The sequence below is a fragment of the Dendrobium catenatum genome, unplaced genomic scaffold (assembly GCF_001605985.2).
Source record: "Dendrobium catenatum unplaced genomic scaffold, ASM160598v2 fragScaff_scaffold_1539, whole genome shotgun sequence".
Classification (NCBI taxonomy): domain Eukaryota; kingdom Viridiplantae; phylum Streptophyta; class Magnoliopsida; order Asparagales; family Orchidaceae; genus Dendrobium; species Dendrobium catenatum.
The window spans coordinates 152,059-162,303 of record NW_021320001.1 but is presented as its reverse complement, the minus strand read 5'-3'; positions in this window follow the sequence as shown (position 1 = coordinate 162,303).

Genomic DNA, 10,245 nt, shown 5'->3' with positions numbered 1-10,245 from the left:
ATATCTAAAATTTATATGATAAGAAACAATTTTTAAAATGTTCAAATCTACTATGTAGTAGTTATAAGAAAACTATTATTTACTTCTTTCAAAAAAGATATATCTATCATCTTTCAAATTATTCACTTTCATCACAACAATTCTACACTAATTTGTATATACAATTATGATTTAAAATACATATATTTTTTAATAAAAATGCTAGTAATTTGAATGTATATATTATGAGTTATTCAGTTGGATTAAAATTAGGTGCATTGAAAATTTTTTATGATTCCTTATAATATGTTTCAATACAATAAAATGTGATGGTGGTGGTAAAGGCGGCATTGAGGAGTCGGGTTGCAAAGCAAAGCCTGGGCGAGAAGCAAATAATGAGAGGCATGCCTTTGGGAGGTAACAAGAACAGCAAAAAGCGCTGATGATGATGGAAGACAGAATTGTGAGCTATCACGATGCAAGCGGGGGAAAATAAAGGTTTTGGAAATTTCAAATATGTCGAAATTTTATTTTTCATTTTTTTCTTCAAATCAAATATCAATGAGTTGGAATGGCACTAAAAGAAATATAATACATCTAAATGCTTCGGGCGAAAGTGACTCTTAGATTAAAAGAATGTAAACTTTTTTGAAGTGTTAAAAATAACTCAAAGTCCTCTTTTTTTTTGTAATTTAAAATCAATGTATATGTAGATATTCAAATGCAGAAAAATCATGTTTGTATCACTTGATTATGTCATCATTCTATCTTTCTCATTAACAGCCTACCTCTCTCTCTTTAAGTCATTGATAAACTCCCTAGAATTCAAGATTGTGCAGAGCCTGGGCGCAGAATGTCATCCGGAGACTAACCAAAATGTTCCATGTCAGCGATACCAAACTGCGATACCAAGTAGTAACGAGCCGCGTTACTGAGCGAGGGGCGACGTGGTGCATTCTGGTTGGTTACTGGATAGCGTTCGGCATCCGCACATAATAATTAATCCTAAACCCCTTCTCTTTACTCTGTCTCCCCTTGCCATATTTAAAGTCTAATATCTTAATATCCTCTATTTTTGTGTTTGACAACTCCTTAATCTCATATGAGAAATATAAATATTTATAAGGATATTTTGTCCCAAATTTGGATTTGATGATTTTTTTTCAAATCGTTAGATTTATTTTGAACTGATTATAATGTATGATTAATCAATCAACTCTTGCATTGCACTCATCTTAAAGTAAATTGAATAACTATAATACTATTAGTGATCAAATTAAAGTCGGGATGTTGAAGCCCATTCCTTTTACTAGTATGAGAAAAGTATTGGTTTGAAATAACTATAAAATTAATTTGTTTGATTAGCAGTAGAAAATTCTTTAGAAGATATAGTGAAGTTGGTTTGATTCATCTTTTTATTTAATTGTAATTAGAAATAAAAATTAAATTATAAACGTTAAAACTTACTCAATTTTTTTCACATATGATGATTTTGTTATCACATACCAACAAAATGAAAATAAGAAGTCTCTTTAATTCCTTTTTTCAAATGCTACATTAACAACCGCAAATTCACTCACAAAATTACTTAAACTAATAGCATCAAGGTTAGCAAATTCTTTAAAGGTCTATTTAATTTGAAGAAAAGTGAAATGCATTGCTTTTTTATTTTTTTGTATTTGATTGGATGAAAAATAAATCCAAGGTAAAGCAATGTAAATGCAATATATTCCATTTTACTTCATTTTTTAGATAAAGTGTTCTCGCCCAATTTTGAACGAGAATGCTTTAGAACGCTCAAATGCTTCCTTGACAACCCATGGCAGTTATCGTCTCCACCGCCACCTATAGCCACCGTCCGCAAGTAGCCCCCGCCGCCCTGTCGCAACCCACCACAAGCCGCCGGCCACCCCGGGCACAACATTCTTACAATTTACATAGCATTCAATTTAACATCAAACAAAAAAAAAAGTCTTACTTTCCTTTTTCACTTCTCCAAATAGCTCTAAAGTATTCATTTTACAATGCATTCATTTTTCATACAACCAAATAGCTCCTTAAGTAGTTATATTTATTTTCAATGAGCTCCATTCAACCTTTTTCAATGAGTAAGCATTATAATATTGCCCCACCATCAATAAGTTTAAAGTTATTATTCAGTCATTGAAATACAATTTAAAAGAAATTATAAACCCTCTGTGAAAAAATCTACAATTCATATTTTACAATTTTCTTAGGATGGTAAGTAAACTAAACTGAATCACAGTTTGATGAATTTTTCATATATTTGACATAGTGGTGGAAGTGAGCCAAGCCAATTAAGCTAGCTCAAATTCAACTCGCCTGCAAGCTTGTTGGTCGAGTTTATCGAGCCAAGAGTTCAATGTTAAGCCCATATATCATATGAGCTCAATTGATATCAATTGACACGTCGATATAAATTATTTATTGTCCAAATTCAAAAAAAGAAATCAAAATAAACAAGAGACAAACTCAAGCTTTTGTATCGAGTATGAGCATTCGAGTTGAGCTCGAGCTAAGTATAAATTAATAATGCTTGGCTCGATTAAGCAAAAACTCAACTTAGCTCAAATCATTTAATTCTATAATTTTGAATGCCCGCTATTGCAAAGCATTTAACTATCGTATAATGTTCTTTTTTAAATTTAATCCAAGAGAATAAACTCGAGCAAATGATGAAGGAGGATGGTTAGCGATGAGTGGAGACAATGGAGGTTTAACATATGATAATGCATGAGGCCTCAAGCGGTCGATAGGCGATGAAGAAAACAAAATTTGTTTATGATTATATAAACGATATAGCAGATTTTGAAAGCTTATAATAGAAAGGTTAAGCATAGCAGATAAAACAATAAAAAAGATAATGCTTTACATGAAGGTTTCTTAATTGCAATGTCTTTCAATCCCATATGCATTTTCTATAGCTTTGCTTACATAAGTAAAAGGTAAGTTGCATAGGTGAAAAGTTAATCAAAGAATGTGTGTTTGCATTACACGTATAGGGTGAAGAGACGTGATTCTTTTTTTAAACTAATGGTGGTGATTTGATTTCGTGGATGGTTGATGCTCCACATCTGTTGGACTTTTAGATGTTGTTATAACCCCTTGCAAACCGATGGTTCTTTTTGGATTGTCAATTTGAGTCTTAGATGTTGAAATCAAGAGTAGGAAGTTGTTTGGTGAGAATATCAGCAATCTGGTCTTGGGAGCTGATGGGGATTACTCTGATTGTTTGAGAGTTGATGTGATCACTTATGAAATGGTGATCAATTTAAATATGTTTTATTTGCGTGTGAAATACAGGATTGTTGGCTTGTGCTATTGCTGAAATGTTGTCACGACGGATGTCTGTTGGAACAAAAATTAGAATGTTGAAGTCCTGCAGCAACTAGAGAAGCCAGATGATGTATATAGTGGCTTTTGCAATAGCCCTTTATTCGATCTCAGGGACGATCTAGCAATGATTTGTTGCTTTCTCACTTTCCATGAAATTAGATTTGGACCAAGATATGTGCAATCCTCGAAAATGGATCATCTGGTTATCAGATCTATTTCCCAGTCGGTGTCACAGAAGGACGTGAGTTTGAGAGGACCTTGCTGAATGTGTAGTATGAAGTGCGTCATTCCTTTAATGTATCGAAGGAGACATTTAAACAATTGAAAGTGCTCAAGTAGATAGGTTTACATGTGTCAAAGCAGTTGGTTGACGGAGAATGAGATGTTAGGTCTATTGAAGGTTGGGAATTGGAGTGAGCCGATTAGATGGAGGTAGAGGAATGTGTCTATTGTAGTTGAATATTGGGTTGAGATTTAAGGTGGTTTGGTAGGCAACATGGTGGAAACTAGTTTGCATTGGGACATTCCCGCTTTTAGACGAATTAAAGTTGCGTAAGTGGATTGATTCAAGAATATGTAGTTGGGAATAATAGTGATTTGCATGCCAAGAAAATTGGAAGGAGTGCCCATATTTTTTATAGAGAATTTTGTGTTGAATTTATGGAGAAGTTGAGGGATAACTTTGGAGGTTTTACTTGCGATTAGGATGTCATCTACATATATAATGAAATATATTTAAATGTGGCTATTATTGTATATGAGTAGTGAGGGGCCAGCCTTGATTTGATGAAAGCTGGTGGAGAGTATATAAGTAGAGAATGTGGTGAACCATTGGTGAGGGAACTATTTGATAACGTAAATGAATTTTTGGAGAAGAAAGACATGATTGGGGATTTGATTATCATGAAAGCCACTTGGTTGTTCCATGTAGTCAGTTTCATTTAAAGATTCATGTATGAAGGCATTGGCAACATTGATTTGTTGGATGGGTCATTATTTATTAAGAGTTATTGCGAGAAGCATGCGAATAGAGGGAAGTTTGGCAACGGGGCTAAGTGTGTCAAAATAATATAGCCCAAACTCTTTGCGATGAACTTGAGCTATTAGGCGGGCTTTATACCTAGCTATGGTGCCATCGGCATGAAGTTTGGTATGATATGTTCATCAACATCCCAATATGGTGTGAGTTATAGGAGGAGGTACAAGTTGTCAGGTACTTTATTGTTAGAGTGCAAGAAATTCATCTATCATGGCTTTACGCCAATGGTAGTGTTTATTGGATTTAGTGAAGGAGGTAGGATCGGGATTTGTAAAATTATGGTGGATCAAATTCATGGTAATTTTGGGTTTAAGATTGCCAGTTTGTGAATGTGTGGTCATTGGGTGGTGAGGTGGGATGTTGGGGAGGGGTTAGTGGTGTGTAGATTTGGGAGGTCATGTTGGTGTTCGAGAAGATACATAAGATTGGTTGGCTAATTTTGAGTTTGGGGGTGGTTGGTCGAGAGTAAGTGGGGGGATTGAGCCCGATGGATTGAATATGGGAGGTTGGGATGAGCAATGTGGATTGGTGTGTTGGATTTGTAGATGGTTGGTTAGTGGAGGTTATGTGTGAGGTATAGTATAAAGTGGATTCATCAAATCGTACATGTTAGCATATGATAATTTTGTTGGTGGATAAGTTTATGCATCTGTAGCCTTTATATGTATATGAATAGCCAAAAAAGTTACATATATGACCCGAGGAGCTAGTTTGAGTCGTTGGTGGGATGGTAGCCATGGATAGCATGCACATCCAAATGTTTGGAGATGAGCATATGCTAGTTTTTGTTTAAAGAGGAGTTGGATGGGGGATTTATGTCGGATGATTGGTGATGGCATGCAATTTATGAGATATGCAGCCATTATGAGAGCTTTGATTAGGAATTTAAAAGGAAGTGAAGAGACATGAAGAAGTGTTCTAGTGGTTTTGATTGGGTGTTGATGTTTGCATTCCGCTTTGATGTTTTTTTTCAGGAGTGTAGGGGAAACTAATTTGGTGTCTTATGCTGTTAGTTTGATGGAATGTTTGAAAATTATGATTAGTATTTTTGGTTCCTCCATCGATTTGAAGTATTTTTATTTTAGATGAAATTTAATTTTTTAGAAGAGTTTTGCAGGCGAAGTGGTGTAAAATTTTAGTTTTGTATTGCATTGAGAAAACCCATATAAAGCGGGATTTGTTATCCACAAATATAATGTAATAAATATATCCTTACACATAAACAGTAGGAGATGAGGCCCAAATATCGGAGTGTATTAGTTCTAAAGGCTGGTACATATGATTTGTAGACTTAGTAAAAGATAATTTGTGGCCTTTGGAGACCATAGAAGAGGAACACAAAAGAAGTAGAAATAGAAATATTTAAATGTTTGTTGTGCTTGGAGATATTTGAAATTGTTTGTGGATAAGGGTGGCCAAGAAGATGATGCCAACGTAGATTGGAGAAAGTGGATGCTAACATAGCTGTAGTTTTTGGAGATTTGTTGATTAGATATAGGCCATCAGATGACTTTCCTTGGAGGAGAAGGCGATTTGTCTTTGTATCCTTTAGAGAAAATCCATTAGGAGTGAAGGAAATAGACATGTTATTATCTTTGGTGGGGTGAAAATTTGAGTGAAGACTATGAGATAGATAAGGAAAGTGTAAAGCTAAGGGTAGAGTAAGCTTATGTGATGGAGTTGGTAGGATACCTCTGCCGATTTGAGAAATCGAAAGTGAGACACCATTATCGATTGTAATTTGATCAGTTTCGTTGTATGGTGTGGGATCAATGAGTTTGTCGAAATGCGGAGTGAGATGCAAGGAAGCATCGGAGTCGAGATACCAGTCTATACACTGCGTGGGAGAAGCAATAAGTGTGGTTTGATTTGGAGATGTGTAGTTCGGATTCAGTTGATTCCAGCAAGTGGTAGTATGATGACCACATTTGACACATATTTCACAAATGATGGAAGAGAGGTTCGAACGTTCATGTGTTTGAGCTGTTGTGATGTGTAGTGGTTGAGGTTGATTAGCATGGAATAGAGGTCTTCTAGGTTATTGGAGTGAGCTTGATGCATATTGATGTTTTGAAAGCTTGGTATTGAGGAGTTTGACCATTTAAGGTGTATATAATGATATATTTTGGATTGATGGAGGATCTGGCAACCGCAATATTGTCAACGAGGGTTTTGATGTCTGTGAGATACTGAGACATCGAAAGGTTTGTCATGGAGATTTTGTGAAGTTGGTTCTTGAGATGGATGATTCTATATCGGTAGGAAGCTTGAAGCCTTCATTCCACTGTTAGCCAAATATTCGTGCTTGAGTCCAAATGAATAACATATGGTAGAATCACTACTGTGATGGCAGAGCAGAGGGCAGAGGCAAGGTTCTGATCGATCAACATCCAATTGTTGTACTCAGGATTGTGCTCAAAGTGTCCGGACGGTCTGACATGTAGGCGAGGTGGAGCTAGAAGTGTTATGTCTAGAAATTGAACAAACCCATTAGCTCGAAAGATCTTGAAGATCTGTGAGAGCCATGTAGGGTAAGTTATTGTTGGAAAGTTGAAGTGGAACGATGTGTTTTATGTTTGAGATGACGAATTTGAGGGAGGACGATATTGGGGTTTCGGGTTTTATGATATATACAGTTTGTTCTCCCATTTGGGAGATTACAGAGAGGTCCATAAGAGAAGGTGTCGTTAGGCTGAGAGCAACTCTAATACCATATAGAAATGGTACAACATATCTTAAAATCCTATAATAGAAAGGTTAAGCGTAACATATAAAGCAATAAGGAGGCAATGCTTTACATGAAGGTTTCTTCATTGTAATGTTTTTTTTTTTCAATATACATTTGTTGTAGCTTTGCTTGTATAAGTAAAATGTAAGTTGCATACGTGTAAAGTTAATCTTGCTTTACACCTGCAGGTGTAGAGATATAATTCTATTTTAAACTAATAGTGGTGATTTGATTTCCTGGATGCTTGATGCTCCACTTGTACTGAACTTGTAGATGTCGTTGTTAACTATTTATTTAGAATTCGGTCAAAATTTAAATTTATAAATTTTGAACACATAAAAAAAATTTACAAAAATATTACTCCCTTTTCAATTAAAAAAAATCCAAAATTCCTTAAAACTCTCACAATTGTAACATTTTTGGCTGAATTTTCATTAAATCAAACAATCCCTTAATCGATATATCAGTGCATCGAACTTTATGGTTGCTAGCTAAAGTATTTAATATGTATTTATACTATCTTGTAATATTCCCCAAAAAAAAAAAAACTGTTACAATTTCCTGTACCTTCGCCTTGGCACGTACATCATGTATCTTAACAAGTTGGCAATTGGTATATCTCTGCAAACCTAAAAAGATTTAATAGAACGGGCTGGCCCACTAGCCCACTTTAAATAACAGGCTAGTTGTTTTTGTTTATTTGCCAGTGCAGAATTATTTTATTGAAACCTGTTGTGCCTTTCACATTTGAGAAGTTGTTTGGTATAAATGAAAATTTTAATGTAATTAAATTATATTTTTATTCTTATGACAAAAACAAACTTTTCAAGCATGCTACCATTTTTTACCTGCATTTTTTTTTGTTGTTATCAGGAATAAATTATTTAATTTAAAATTTGAACTACCATCTTCTCTTAAAAAAATTACTTAAAATTATACAATTTATATATTTAACGACTAAATTTTATTATTTATATAATATAAGGGTTGATTAATGGAGTTAACAAAGTCACACATCTTCTCAATTTACTTGAGTTAGTTGTTGGTAATGTTAGGAGATGTTGTTGGCTATGTCAGGCGATTGATTAGGCAGATGTTAGTGTTTGTGTCAACGACACTCATCGAATTTACAAGTGTCGGTATTTTTGTCGATGAAACTCATCAACTTTATAGGCGATGGTGTATGTTGAGGTTGTTGGCAGCGCCAGTTATAAGGGTATTTGTATTATTGCATCAACATTATTGGTTGTAATTGACGATAAAGCCTGTGGGCATCAATGTTTATATCAATAATATATGTCCACTTTACAAGCGATGGCATGCCTAGAAGTTATTAGTAATAGCAAACAAAAGTGTTGTTGGGGGTTGGCATTTGTGTCAATTGCATACTTTTATAGATGTTTATGTGCATTGACATTGTCGATGATAGCAAGCGTTGAAGTTCACAGGCTTTAACATTGAGCATCAAGTGGAGCTCTTGAGTTATTCAGATCTCAATGCTACATATATATATAATCTCGATGCTATATATAATTAAAACTCTAATGTGGAGAATGAGACATGACATTTATGTAATTTTAGCCAAAATTTCAAAAATAAACCATCAAACGATCTACATTGATTCCATTGATCATAAATCATTCTATCAGTTAGGGGTGTCAATTTCGGGTTACGGGTCGGGTTCGGGTTGAACCCGAACTGACCCAGGTGGAAAACGGGTCGACCCTAACCCGACCCGGGTAAAGAAACAGGTCGAAAATCCGAACCCGGACCCGACCCGGCGGGTTGCCGGGTTGACACGACCCGACCCGCGAGGGCGGCAGCACGCGGAATCCGAAATCGGACCCGCTCGAGCGCGGCAGCACGCTTCACAGGCTTTAACATTGAGCATCAAGTGGAGCTCTTGAGTTATTCAGATCTCAATGCTACATATTATATATATATATATAATCTCGATGCTATATATAATTTCAAGTTAAGGTTAAAACTCTAATGTGGAGAATGAGACATGACATTTATGTAATTTTAGCCAAAATTTCAAAAATACTCCATCAAACGATCTAAATTGATTACATTGATCATAAATCATTCTATCAGTACCTTAATAACATTAGAATTGAATGATCTTGTGTTCATTAGATTTCTCTTGTCGTTACGCCCATTTTATAATTAGTATGTGACAATTGAAGATCATTTCACTCTCCAATTATCTTGAAAAATATTTATATCAAGTGAATTTTTACTTTTTTGTCGATGATAAAATGATAAATATGTCCAAGAAAAAGAAAATAAGAGAAAGATTGCTTTTTTTTTTTAATTGACAAATCTATAATAATTATAATATATTTTTATGCACATAAAATAATAAGAATAATAAAATATATTCCCTCTTAGATCTTATTATGGAATCTCGAGCCACACTCATTAACTTGTTAGGAAGATCAAACTGAATAAAGAGTGATTATGAAGGATCGGATATGCTGTTATAACTACCAATACTTTCTATGCCGCATAAATAAACGGGTCTTAGCTATGATTATCACCAGGAAGATTTAGGTTTTGAACCCTACGCCCTAAAAAGAGTGAAGTAGCTGAGGACTCTACTTATTGCTAAGAAGATTATATTTAAGCCCTAGCTAAAAAGGCTTTGGGATTCTTATTATTCACTAATTCCAATTACTAATGGTCCTAGAAACCTTTAACTTTATCTCTTAGGATTTGATGTGGACTTCAAAGCATATTTAATTCGGGCTTGTAAAAGGTATATAATTGATTTGGATTGAAATTAGGATTTATTTTGATCAATTTAAGATGTATGATTGTATTTTTCATTATGAGTTGTTATTAATAATTTAACAATCAAATACTAATTTTAGTAGAAATTTGTAATATTGACTTTGGAATCATTGAATTTTTACTTTAATAATTATAGTCAAATAAATATTTCGATGAGATGAATTTAATGATGCTATTGAAAATAATCACCACATAGTAAAAACAAACAAAAAAGATAAAATGCAACAAAAAAGAAAGAAAATCATGCTTTAACGTGGAAAATGCGATGATGGTAAAAATTCATAGTCAAACGATACCAAGAAATCCACTATGAAAATTGAGAGAAATTGTCAGAACTCTTTCTCTC